This window comes from Cydia amplana, chromosome Z (genome assembly GCF_948474715.1).
Source record: "Cydia amplana chromosome Z, ilCydAmpl1.1, whole genome shotgun sequence".
NCBI lineage: Eukaryota > Metazoa > Arthropoda > Insecta > Lepidoptera > Tortricidae > Cydia > Cydia amplana.
In genome coordinates, this window is record NC_086096.1 from 27,048,924 (window position 1) to 27,061,357 (window position 12,434).

The window sequence follows — 12,434 nt, forward strand, 5'->3', positions numbered from 1 at the left end:
CGATTGTTCCTAAGGTCAAACAAAGCTTATTTGGCCCGGTAGCTACGAGATCGTACCGTAGGCACGGTACCCCTAAAAAGGGGGAGGTGGGGAAAGGGTCGGCTCCCTAGGTCCAATCTATGCTATATTAAATTTCTTCCTGCTCTTAGCAACTAAGGCAAGTTATAATAGTTGCGTTCGGCGCTCGAGGTATCAAACTTGGAATATTCATTGGGCCAACATCATAAACAAGTTGCAAGAAATCCGAACTACCGAATTTGACGCAAATGTATAAAGTTACTGTATTAAAATACCTACCTAACTTACAGAATGTATGGCAAGACTAGGTAACAGACTCGAGAGCAATAGTTTCGGGTCACTAACATACGAATAAAGCTAGCGTATTGAAACTAATTGAACCTATATAGACAATTACCTATAGACAATTTAATCAGTGGCGTAGCTAGAGGATATGGCGCCCAGGGCAGGCACCAAATTTGCGCCCTATGAACTAACACTAACGAAAGGGTTACTTTTTACTTATTAAAGATTACTTTTGATTTAGACAAATAAGTGTTTTTTTAGTCCATCGGTGGCTAACAAGCTTACGACTCACCTGATGGTAAGCGGTCACCGCATCCTATGGACGTCTACACTCCAGGGGTGTTACATGCGCGTTGCCGACCATTTTAAAACTTATACACTTCTTTTTTGGAGATCTCCTTAGACTTGAAGATTCAATATCGCTTGTAAGTTTGAGATCGTAGACTATTCATAGCGCGCCTTTGGACTGATTTCAAGGGACCAACGTGGCATCTAGGTGCTCCTGCCCAAAGGTGACAGCAGTACTCATTATATGGGATCTGTCCATGGTCGTACGCAGCATTTTTTAAGGGGTGGGGCAAAAGTAGGGGAGGCTGGGGACGTTGTAACAGGGTACGGTTGAAACAGAGATTCTTAGCTTATGGTCAGAGACCAGGGTGGGACAACTGCCCCACCTTGCCTTGCGTAGGTACGCCTATGGATCTGTCTGCCCCAGAGTAAAGTATCGCCTCCCTTTATTAAGCACACCGAGTTTTTTGGATACGAGCGCAGCCTACCCAGCAAGGTGGCTACGAAATTATTGGACGTCACTGATGGAGTTGTCAACACCGAGGCTCCCAGTACTCCCTGACATGGGAAGGGTTGTGCCTTGAAAAAGGTAGCGGTAAACGCGCAAAATTGAGCCTTGGTGGGATTGAATTGGACTAAATTCTCCCGATCCCACACCGAAACTCTGGCTAGAATGCTCTCAATACCAGACACAGGTTTTTCACGGCATTCTAGTATCACAGAACGAGCGATGTTGGCACGACATGTGTTATACAGGTTGGTCCAAACCTTGCCGTCCAAATTTTTTTTAGATTCCTCACGCTGTGGGCTATTAGAATATGTATGTTAGCCGACTTTTCGTAGTTTTCGAATTATGATTTTTATTTTTATTACTTTTAACTTTTGTTGAGAAATTCCGGGGTGAAGCAATTATTTATTTAAAAAAAACTATATTGAACTTTTTTGAATATTTCTTTTTGTAACATAATCATTGACAAACGGCGCATTTGCTAAAAAAAATCAGCATCCTCACTTGGCTGAGTTGGGAAAAAAGACAAAGTTTTACGTTCAAGCATGTCAAGCTTAGATGTTGCCCTTACCTACCTAAATAAATAAAAAATACAAGCGATTTCAAGGACTTTTGGTTATTTTAGAAACTGCTAGACCCTACGTTTTTTTAAAAGGTCAAAAAAGTGATACCTAATACTTAATAGTCATAATTTGTCAGAGTCGCCGGTCAAAGGAACTGAAGTGGAAAGCTTCCAAATTAGTAATTTATTACAAAAATCCTCTTTTGTTATTTCTACTATTATTTTATGGGATCACTTCCCCATCGCTATTTCATGTTATCAGTGCAAATACCACGAACAATTATTAGAAAGCATAAAAGCAACGCAAAGCTTCACCCCGGAATATCTTAACAAAGTTAAAAGTTAAACTCGAAAACTACGAAAAATCGGCTAACATACATGGGGTATATTCTGATAACCAAAGACGAGGATTCTAAAAAAATTTTTTGGACGTCAAGGTTTGGACCACCCTGTATACAGGGTGGCTAAAAAATAACTGCATTTCCGTTGCCAGGGACGTTTTGGGATTATACTGTGCAATTTTTACTATGAGACCAACCCCTAAGTCGCGAAAAACAAATTTGACTGTTTCCTACATTTTGGCTGGTCCATTTTCTATGGGAGGTCTTTTGCCCATTTTGGCGCCCCCCCTTGGACGGCGCCCGGGGCACGTGCCCCCCCCAGCCCCCCCCTAGTTACGCCACTGAATTTAATGTTACTAAAATAAAATACATTACTGATGATTGAGATGTTATTCAATTAAAAAATACAAGTCGGACCATGACGCCCTGTAAGGGCACACGACATTAACCTAAAAAGTAAACCCCTCTGTCCAGTAGGCTCCACCATCTCGATCCACCAGTGGATTTAATAGCATGCTAAAGTTCACTGTGGTGTGGGTGGATCCTGTGATACTTGCATGTTTTAATATGCTCCACCAGTGGATCGAACACAATTCAGGAAGTTTGGTAAGATCCACCACTTATACCTGTGATATAATTTATATACAGGCTCCACTGGGATCTAGGTTAGCTTTGATAACCGAGTAGTTTAAATACATCTTTCTCCTGGTCTTCTGTACACCTTTGCCCTTCCGCTTCCGTCATGTTCAGTCGACGTCATGTTTACACTTTTGCATATTTCTCCTTTGTAATAAGGCGAAAAATGTAAAAATATCTTTGACTTCGACTACAGCATACATTTTGATTCGTCAGAGAACATGGCATTTGATCAATCTTCAGTCGTCCAATCTAAGTGTTCGCGTGCATGAATTCGTCTTGCTGTACAATGGTGCCTTTCCAACACAATTTGCTTGTCTAAGTGGTTTCAAGTTACTTACGGTCTCTAAGTCGCCGTCTTACAGTCCAGGCAGTAAGGTTGCTTACACCAAGCCCAAAAAAATGTGCAATGCTGTTCCCGTAAGATATCGATTTCGCAGCAGGGTGTTGACTAGATATCGATCCTCCCGTGCCGTCGTACACCGGGTTTTCTGCCTGTTGTTGGTTTGCGTAGGTTCGAACCAGTTTGTAGAAATCGCTGACGAACATGCTGAACAGTTGACAACGATACACCGACTATTCTTGCTGTTTCTCGCTCGCTGGCCTCTCCCATCTTCCAGCATCTTGAGGTTTCTCGTACATTCCTCGAGTGTAAGAGATATATTTTTACTACGTACATAATGAATTAATAATGATTACTGGATAACCGGGATATAAACAAAGACAGTAGCGAAAATTAGAAGTTCTCATTAAAAAAACATAAGTTTGGTTTAATTTTTTTTCGACTCCAAAACAAAAATATCAAAAAAAACAAAACGGTCCGACACAGATATTGACAATATTAATCTGTGTTGAAAAAAATCATTGCTCTATCTTCAAAACCCAGGGAGGAAACAGTCGAGTACGTTTGTATGGAGAAATGACCACTCCTGTTGGCTCTTAACTGAGTCAAAAATACTCGCGGTAAAAAACGGGACCCTATTACTAAGACTTCGCTGTCCGTCCGTCCGTCTGTCAGCAGGCTGTATCTCATGAACCGCGATAGCTAAACAGTTGAAATTTTCACAAATGATGTATCTCTGTTGCCGCTATAACAACAAATACTAAAAATAAAATAAATATTTAAGGGAGGCTCCCTTACAACAAACACGATTTTTTTGCTCTATTTTTTGTTGATGGTGCGGAACCCTCCGTGCGCGAGTCCGACTCGCACTTGGCCGGTTTTTTTGACCTCTCTTAAACAACGGTTGCATAAAATACAATTTTTCATGGCATTACATTATGTCAATCAATAAGTTTATATTTTTGTATATACGTGTAATTAAGAATTATTCAATTGTCTATAAGGATCAATTTATTTAAATACTCCAGCTTTATTCGTTATCAAGATATTAAAGTACATACCTAAATGCTAGTGACCCGAACAAACTGAATAGTCCTGAAGACAGTGAAGACGGTTACCTACCCATCTACCTGGCCAATTTTCAGTCCGCTCCAGGATTCTTGCTACCAAATTATATCATATATGGCATTTGACCTAGAAATAGGGTTAATTTTTTAAGGGATTTAGAACGATGTTATTATTATTTCCTTTATTTATTTTTGATCTTAGGTTAGGTTATTTTATAATATGGATATAAAAATAAAATACAAAAACACAAAACAATACAAAATACATATACACACATTATAAAAAACCTAACCTAGGGTGCCGCCAGCAGCGGGGCAAGGCCCAAGCTGCCGGTGGTCAGGGTTGCAGAGAGAGGAACCGGCGGACTATCCGCGCCGTGTCCAAGATCACCGCCTTCTGCATCTGGCCCTTGATCCAACCACCTAGCGAGAGTCTCTTAAGATGTTGGTCGAGACTCTTCGCTATTATTATTATTATTGGCATCATATTTAAGCATATACCTATACGTATTACGCGTAATGCTTAGGGTTATGTGATAGATGTAAACTTTGGCGTCACTCATCATTTTCAGCGAAATAAAAAAATGTCTCACTTCCAATCTGATCGATATGTTGTAAATAAAGTTCGTACTTAGAATATTTGCTTTTATTAGTCTCCTCAAGTCTCCAGTATCCCTTACGCTGAATTCTACGCAATAGTTTAGGCACATTTGTAGCGTCCTGTAGTAAACCTGCGGAACCTCGAATATTGTAAATTAACCACTATACTGCTGGTTCGTTGATTTAGCTTAGGTACCAAACTTGTAAAGTAGGTACAGGCCGGGAAACGAAGGGTTGCAGGCCAAGTAGGATAGGGATATGCGACTGGCAACCCCGTTTCTCGCCGAGATTTGTATAGTGCTTTTCTCAAACTTGCAATGAAATTATAATAACAATATGATTCTGATGATGATTGTTTCATGTCCTAATGTGATAGGTTATTCAGTGCGTGGAGTGTTGAAGGGGAACTAAAATGTGATTATTTTTGCGCTACGACGCACGGTTTAAATAGGAGGTACAGCCCTATAAAGATTTATTTTCTTTTTTCACCAGGAAGTTATTAAGTCATGCAGAAATCTTTATAGGGCTGCATCTCTTAAGCCGTGCGTCGTTAGTAGCGCTATTTGCGTTCATCAATCAAGTTTTCGTTCTCCTTTAATACCCCTAACTAATAATAAAAAAAACACAAAAAAGGAAAAACTGCGTAATGGAAGAAAGTCATAAGTGGCATAACCATAACGGACCAAAACTATTGCTTAGAGTCTGTGCGGAAAGAGAAGTCGTTGATTGTATTGGGCCCCATACATTCATAGACATAGACATAGAATTTTTATATTTAACATCACATGAAATTGCAGAGTCCACGACTCTTCTCTTTCCGCACAGAGTCTATAGAGGTTTTTTTATGTAAGGCTGTATGATGCATTTAGGTACATATCATCTTCACTGATCGCACCGGATACGTAGTAACTAGTGGTCTAAGAGCTAGCCACGTAAATAGGGATGCAATTTATAGAGCAACGAAACCCCTCTAGTTATTATGCCATACTATCATTATTAATTAATCCGGGCGCCTGGCAGCTGTCTAGCGGTGGGTGCGGGAGTGGTTGGGCAACAAAGGGGTTGTAAAATCAATCGAAGGTGTGCAATTTATAGAGCTCTGATTTTGGTGTGATATAATAGCTTATTATGTATTTAATTCAAATATAAAAATTCCAGGCGTTTTAATTGGGGGGAAAGTAGTGCCAGGTTACTTACAAGATTTCGCGAAAAAGTACCAAAATAGGTTTGCATATATAGAGCAACGAAATCTTTCTAGTTAGTGTGCCATACTATCATTATTAATTAATCCGGGCGCCTGGCAGCTGTTTAGCGGTGGGTGTGGGAGTGGATGGGCAACAAAGTGGTTGTAAAATCAATTGAAGGTGTGCAATTTATAGAGCTCTGATTTTGGTGTGCAATAATAGCTACGAGGGGCGTTCAAAATATTCTCGGTATTGATATCTTACGACCTCTTCTAAAATTTCTTTCGTTACTGGCCGCTAAGGTTTATTCATTGACATTAAAAAAAAGTATAATTCGAACCGAGATAGTCTTTTGTTTTTCTGCAATTGCTGAACAAACATGAACATCATGTGCGAATTGACAATGTTAACTAAATTAGAACATCGATGCGTGATAAAATTCTTGACAAAACAGGGTAAAAATCAAAAAACCATAAAAGAGGAAATGGATTGTGTTTACCGTGAGTCTGCTCCTTCTTTATCTACCATTCAAAAGTGGTCAAGCGAGTTTAAACGCGGAAGGGAGAGTATTGAAGATGACCATAGACCTGGCCGGCCTGTAGTAGCTACTTCACAAGAAAATATTGATAAAGTGGAAAAACTTATATTGGAAGATGGTCGAGTGAAGGTAAAATCTATAGCACAAGTAACCAATCTCTCTATTGGTACCGTACATGATATTATCCATGACCATCTTAATATGTCAAAAGTAAGTGCAAGATGGGTTCCGCGAATGCTGACTCGGCTTCAAAAAGACATGCGTGTAGCTTGTTGTTCCGATTTTATTGACCTGTGCGGTGAAAATCCTGATGAGGTGCTGCAAAGAATAGTTACTGGAGATGAAACCTGGGTTCATCATTATGACCCAGAGAGTAAACAAGAGTCCATGCAGTGGCACATTAAGGGTTCAGCTCATCCCAAGAAGTTCAAGGTCATCCCTTCAGCTGGCAAGGTCATGGCCACGATATTTTGAGATTGTGAAGGAGTATTACTAATCGATTATAAAGAAAAAGGTGTAAATATCACAGGACAGTACTACGCTAACATTCTACGTCAATTAAAGGATGTAATTAAAGAAAAGAGGCGAGGAAAGTTAACCAAAGGTATTCTGCTGCTGCATGACAACGCCCCCGTCCATACTGCTCATATTGCCAAGGCAGCTATTGTTGAATGTGGGTTTAAAACTGTTACTCACCCACCGTATAGTCCGGACTTAGCCCCCAGCGACTTCTTTTTGCTACCCAATCTTAAAAAGGATCTGCGTGGAAATAAATTTTCTGACGATGAAGCATTGAAGGCGGCAGTGGAGGAGCATTTTTACACGAAAGATAAAAAATATTTTTACGAGGGATTAAAAAAAAAATTGATCGATCTTTTAAGTGTATGAACATAGGGGGGGAGTATATTGAAAAATAAAAATATCAAACTTTTCGTACTTGTTTGTTTTCATTCTCATACCGAGAATATTTTGAACACCCCTCGTAATTATGTATTTAATTCAAATATAAAAATGCCAGGCGTTTTAATTGGGAGAAAAGTAGTGCCAGGTGACTTACAAGATTTCGCGAAAAAGTACCAAAATAGGTTTGCATATGTAGAGCAACGAAATCTTTCTAGTTAGTGTGCCATACTATCATTATTTATTAATCGGGGCGCCTGGCAGCTGTTTAGCAGTGGGTGTGGGAGTCGATGGGCAACAAAGGGGTTGTAAAATATGATGATAGTATGGCACACTAACTAGAAAGATTTCGTTGCTCTATAAATTGCAAACCTATTTTGGTACTTTTTCGCGAAATCTTGTAAGTCACCTGGCACTACTTTTCCCCCAATTAAAACGCCTGGCATTTTTATATTTGAATTAAATACATAATTAGCTATTATTGCACACCAAAATCAGAGCTCTATAAATTGCACACCTTCAATTGATTTTACAACCACTTTGTTGCCCATCCACTCCCACACCCACCGCTAAACAGCTGCCAGGCGCCCGGATTAATTAATAATGATAGTATGGCACACTAACTAGAAAGATTTCGTTGCTCTATATATGCAAACCTATTTTGGTACTTTTTCGCGAAATCTTGTAAGTCACCTGGCACTACTTTTCCCCCAATTAAAACGCCTGGCATTTTTATATTTGAATTAAATACATAATTAGCTATTATTGCACACCAAAATCAGAGCTCTATAAATTGCACACCTTCAATTGATTTTACAACCACTTTGTTGCCCATCCACTCCCACACCCACCGCTAAACAGCTGCCAGGCGCCCGGCTTAAGGCGGATAAATTAAAAATGATAGTATGGCACACTAACTAGAAATATTTCGTTGCTCTATATATTGCAAACCTATTTTGGTACTATTTCGCGAAATCTTGTAAGTCACCTGTGCCAGGTCGATGGGCAACAAAGGGGTTGTAAAATATGATGATAGTATGGCACACTAACTAGAAAGATTTCGTTGCTCTATAAATTGCAAACCTATTTTGGTACTTTTTCGCGAAATCTTGTAAGTCACCTGGCACTACATTTCCCCCAATTAAAACGCCTGGCATTTTTATATTTGAATTAAATACATAATAAGCTATTATATCACACCAAAATCAGAGCTCTATAAATTGCACACCTTCGATTGATTTTACAACCCCTTTGTTGCTCAACTACTCCCGCACCCACCGCTAGACAGCTGCCAGGCGCCCGGATTAACCTGTCGTTTCCCACGATATGACGTCACTCATAAGCGTTCTGGCTCAAATATGAGCCGCTGGGAGCTGACAGATTAATTAATAATGATAGTATGGCATAATAACTAGAGGGGTTTCGTTGCTCTATAAATTGCATACCTATTTACTTGGCTAGCTCTCCGGCTATAGTATTTTCGGACCTAATTTGAAGTAGGTACCTACCTAATTACCTATACCAGGTAGTCATATCAACATTATATCGCAAGTTTGAGAAAAAACACTTCCCATTCGAAAAGTCACGAGTAAATTGACAAGATCTCTAGCATCATTTTCCAATCAACTCCGAATGCGTCCAATAAAATTCCTAAGGCGGAGTAGATACTCGTATTGTACTTGTAAATAATGTACTGCTTGGCACAAGACAAGCGGAACTGGGACGGTTTAGTGGTAGACAGAACTAGAAATAATAACCCGACATTTGTGTGTGGGTATTTAATGAAATTACTGCCTTATAGTACGGCTTGAATACTTCGTAAGGAATAATACTGCGTTACTACTATCACCGGAACCGGAATATAGGCAATAGCCAACCGAGTATGTTATAAAAACCGTTCCTTCCTATTTTGGCCATAAATTTATATTCCGGCTGAAATAGGTAGGGTCATTGCGCTAGTTTTCGTCCAGCTTTAGTTTTCGTCCACTTGAATAAAAACCTACATTGCTGCACAAATTTTGACTTATAGCAATTCTTAATAATGTCTAATCAATATATCTATATTTACATAAAAATGATACTTCGCAAGTAGTAAATAAAAAATTAAATATATTATTTGCTAATCCGTCAAGTGGACGAAAACTAGAGCATGGACGGAAACTGGCGCAATGACCCTATGTTAGTATCTCCTAAAATGCGTGGAAGTCGGTACAACTTAAAAACCAATAATAAGTTAATAACTTGATAAATAGCATAACACATACATAACACATTATCAAGGAGATTCATAAGGTAAATAATTGGTAGCTCAGAATTAATTTTTAACAGTCTTCCTCGGCTGTCCATTTAATATAATACGAATAAATAAACATATCATATACAGTTTCAAACACGATAAAAGAACAAAATGATATCGATAAGAACTATTACAGAATTCAAGAACATTATAGTTTTCGTTTCAGATATTGCCACTTCTGAAATCTGTTTTATTAGAATTAGATTACCTAGGTACCTAAATAGTATAATACTGTGTACGTAGATACCTAAGGTATTTATATTAATGCTAATAAGGATTTTCATGCAGTATATCTACTATACATTGGGTAAATAAAATTCAATTGACTGTTGACTGTATTTATTCATGTTTATGACATTGCCAAAGCAGGGAAGTGTGAATTCACATATTTACACTGACCGGATACTACAAGTGTAACAAATTGCTACAATTTATTCAATTTAGGAACATTGGTTTGAGATCCCGTTGGTAGGTATCCCTATAGTCAGATAGAAAAGAGTTATAATCATAGACAAAGGAACATGCGTCTCAAAAGTGCAAAACACTTAGAAAGAAGTTTTGAAAGCTTGACTAAATACCGCTGTAAGGCATCTGGTAAGTGGATTGGAAAACGTTAGCGTATCTAATTGAGCTACCAAATTACGTCTCCAATGTTCGTATCACTTTATGCGGGCGTAGTATTCCTTTGTCTAACTAAGGTTATAATACTTAGTCCTATAGGGTCATCGAAACATCGTGAAAATAGCAGGACAATTCATACAATACGGAGAAAGGGAGCGGTGAGACCATATATGTAGTCAAACTGAGACTCATTAGAGTTAAAAAGTTGACAGAAGTTGCGTGGTTACAAAATGGGTAATGATGGGAGGTAAATGCTCAGCGTTTTACGGAGTTTATTTGTGGTAGATAATTCATGCTAATAATAAGGAATTGGCGTGGGCACTAGTTTTTACGAAAGCGACTGCCATCCGACCTTCCAACCCAGAGGGGAAACTAGGTATTATTGAGATTAGTCCGGTTTCCTCTCGATGTTTTCCTTCATCGAAAAGCGACTGGTAAAATATCAAATGATATTTCATATAAGTTTCGAAAACTCATTGGTAAATACGAGAATTTGAACCCATGACCTCTGGATTGCAAGTCGCACGCTCTTACCGCTAGGCCACCAGCGCTTTTAGTAACTAGTGATCGGTAATCTCGTTTTATTTTCATGACTGCGTAGTTTAAGTTCACAGGAACAAACAATAGGTATCGATACCAGAGTTGAGGTCACGCACAAATGTCCCAGCAATCTGCAAGATTGACCAGAGGCTGATTTAAATATCATAATATTCATAATTTTATGCAATATGTATCTGAAAGATTATAGAATAGGATAAATATGGGTAGGTATGGTATACCCCTGCACAATCTTAATCGTAATAACCAAAGATAATTTCGTCAGGTGACAAGCAAAAGTCACTAAGTACCACCACAAGTTCATAGCCATAGTGAACCATATTAGTACGAAAAGAAGGTTGATTATTGTTTAAATATTTTATAGTAATTAGTGACTTTTGCTTGTCACCTGACGATTTAATTACGTATTTCGAAAATATGTATATGCAATCAGTATGTACCTACTCTATACATATAGCTTTGTGTGTGTGATCATTCACCTCGACTGTCCTGTCGGCACCTGGTTAACAATTTATTTTATACTGTACTCTTACTCATAAATCTCTGTTTAATCTACATGGCTAGTATATCTTGCCGGCACGAGCCACGTCGAAACGAGCTAGCCATATGCTGGGATAATGTGAAATGTAACTATATCTCACTTCATGCCGTGAAACATCTCACTAATGTGCGAAGTTTATCATCTAGCGGTTTACTAAGACAATCATAGAAAGGGTTGGTCACAGCGGATATACACAATTATTTTTACATGTCACGTGGCTTTCGTTTTTTCTAACGAATAATTATTATTGAACATTATCCTAACGTATCACGTAAATTTGCAGTATTATCATAGTCGCGTTTAGCACTCGAGGAAACATCCTTCATGTTCGGAGTCTTCTTTTTCACCTACGCGACACATTATTATTTTAATTGTATCAGAGAGCAGAGTTATGACAGTGTAAAGAAAAAAACATGTCGGTGGGTTATACAAAATGCACAGGCTTTTAAGTGCGAAATTATTTTTTCTGGACACGAATTTTCCTTTGGCCTTTTCATAGGTAATGCTCTACTGTCATCTATCTCTACGTAGGTATCACTGAATTTACAAGTGACAGATAAAGGTAAATTAATAACATATTGATAAATTTGGTATCCCACTAAATAAAATATTACATTAGAGGTGGTCATAAAAATAAAGACAAATACGCTAAAATTCAACATGTGCAGATAAAAGAAATCTTTGCATTTTTCTGTTGCTGATGTACAGTTAAAATAAATATAAAAATATCTACTTTCGGACTAAACAAAGTAGTGAGAAAATCAACAACCTTATTACTAACCTTTCGTATTGTTTAAGGCCTACAATTTGATCGCAGCGTCTTTGCGGTACAAGGCTGCAGGTAAATACTAGCATTCGTTTCTTGCCAAAATCATTGAACTTATTGCGATTGAAAAAAAATGCAGATGATTGACTAACAATAATTCTGTAACATGCCTACATATTAAGAAATTCAAAGGAAAATAATTACTGATTAATAATAATAAATTGTACAACAAACGTGCGATAAAAACACTGCAGGCGTGTACCTCGTATATTCATAACAAAACAATTAAATCAAAACGTTCGCACCCTTTTACATGTTTTAAACCACCATTCATTAAAATCAGTTGAAATCGTACTATCCTTACGTGCTACGAACTGATGTC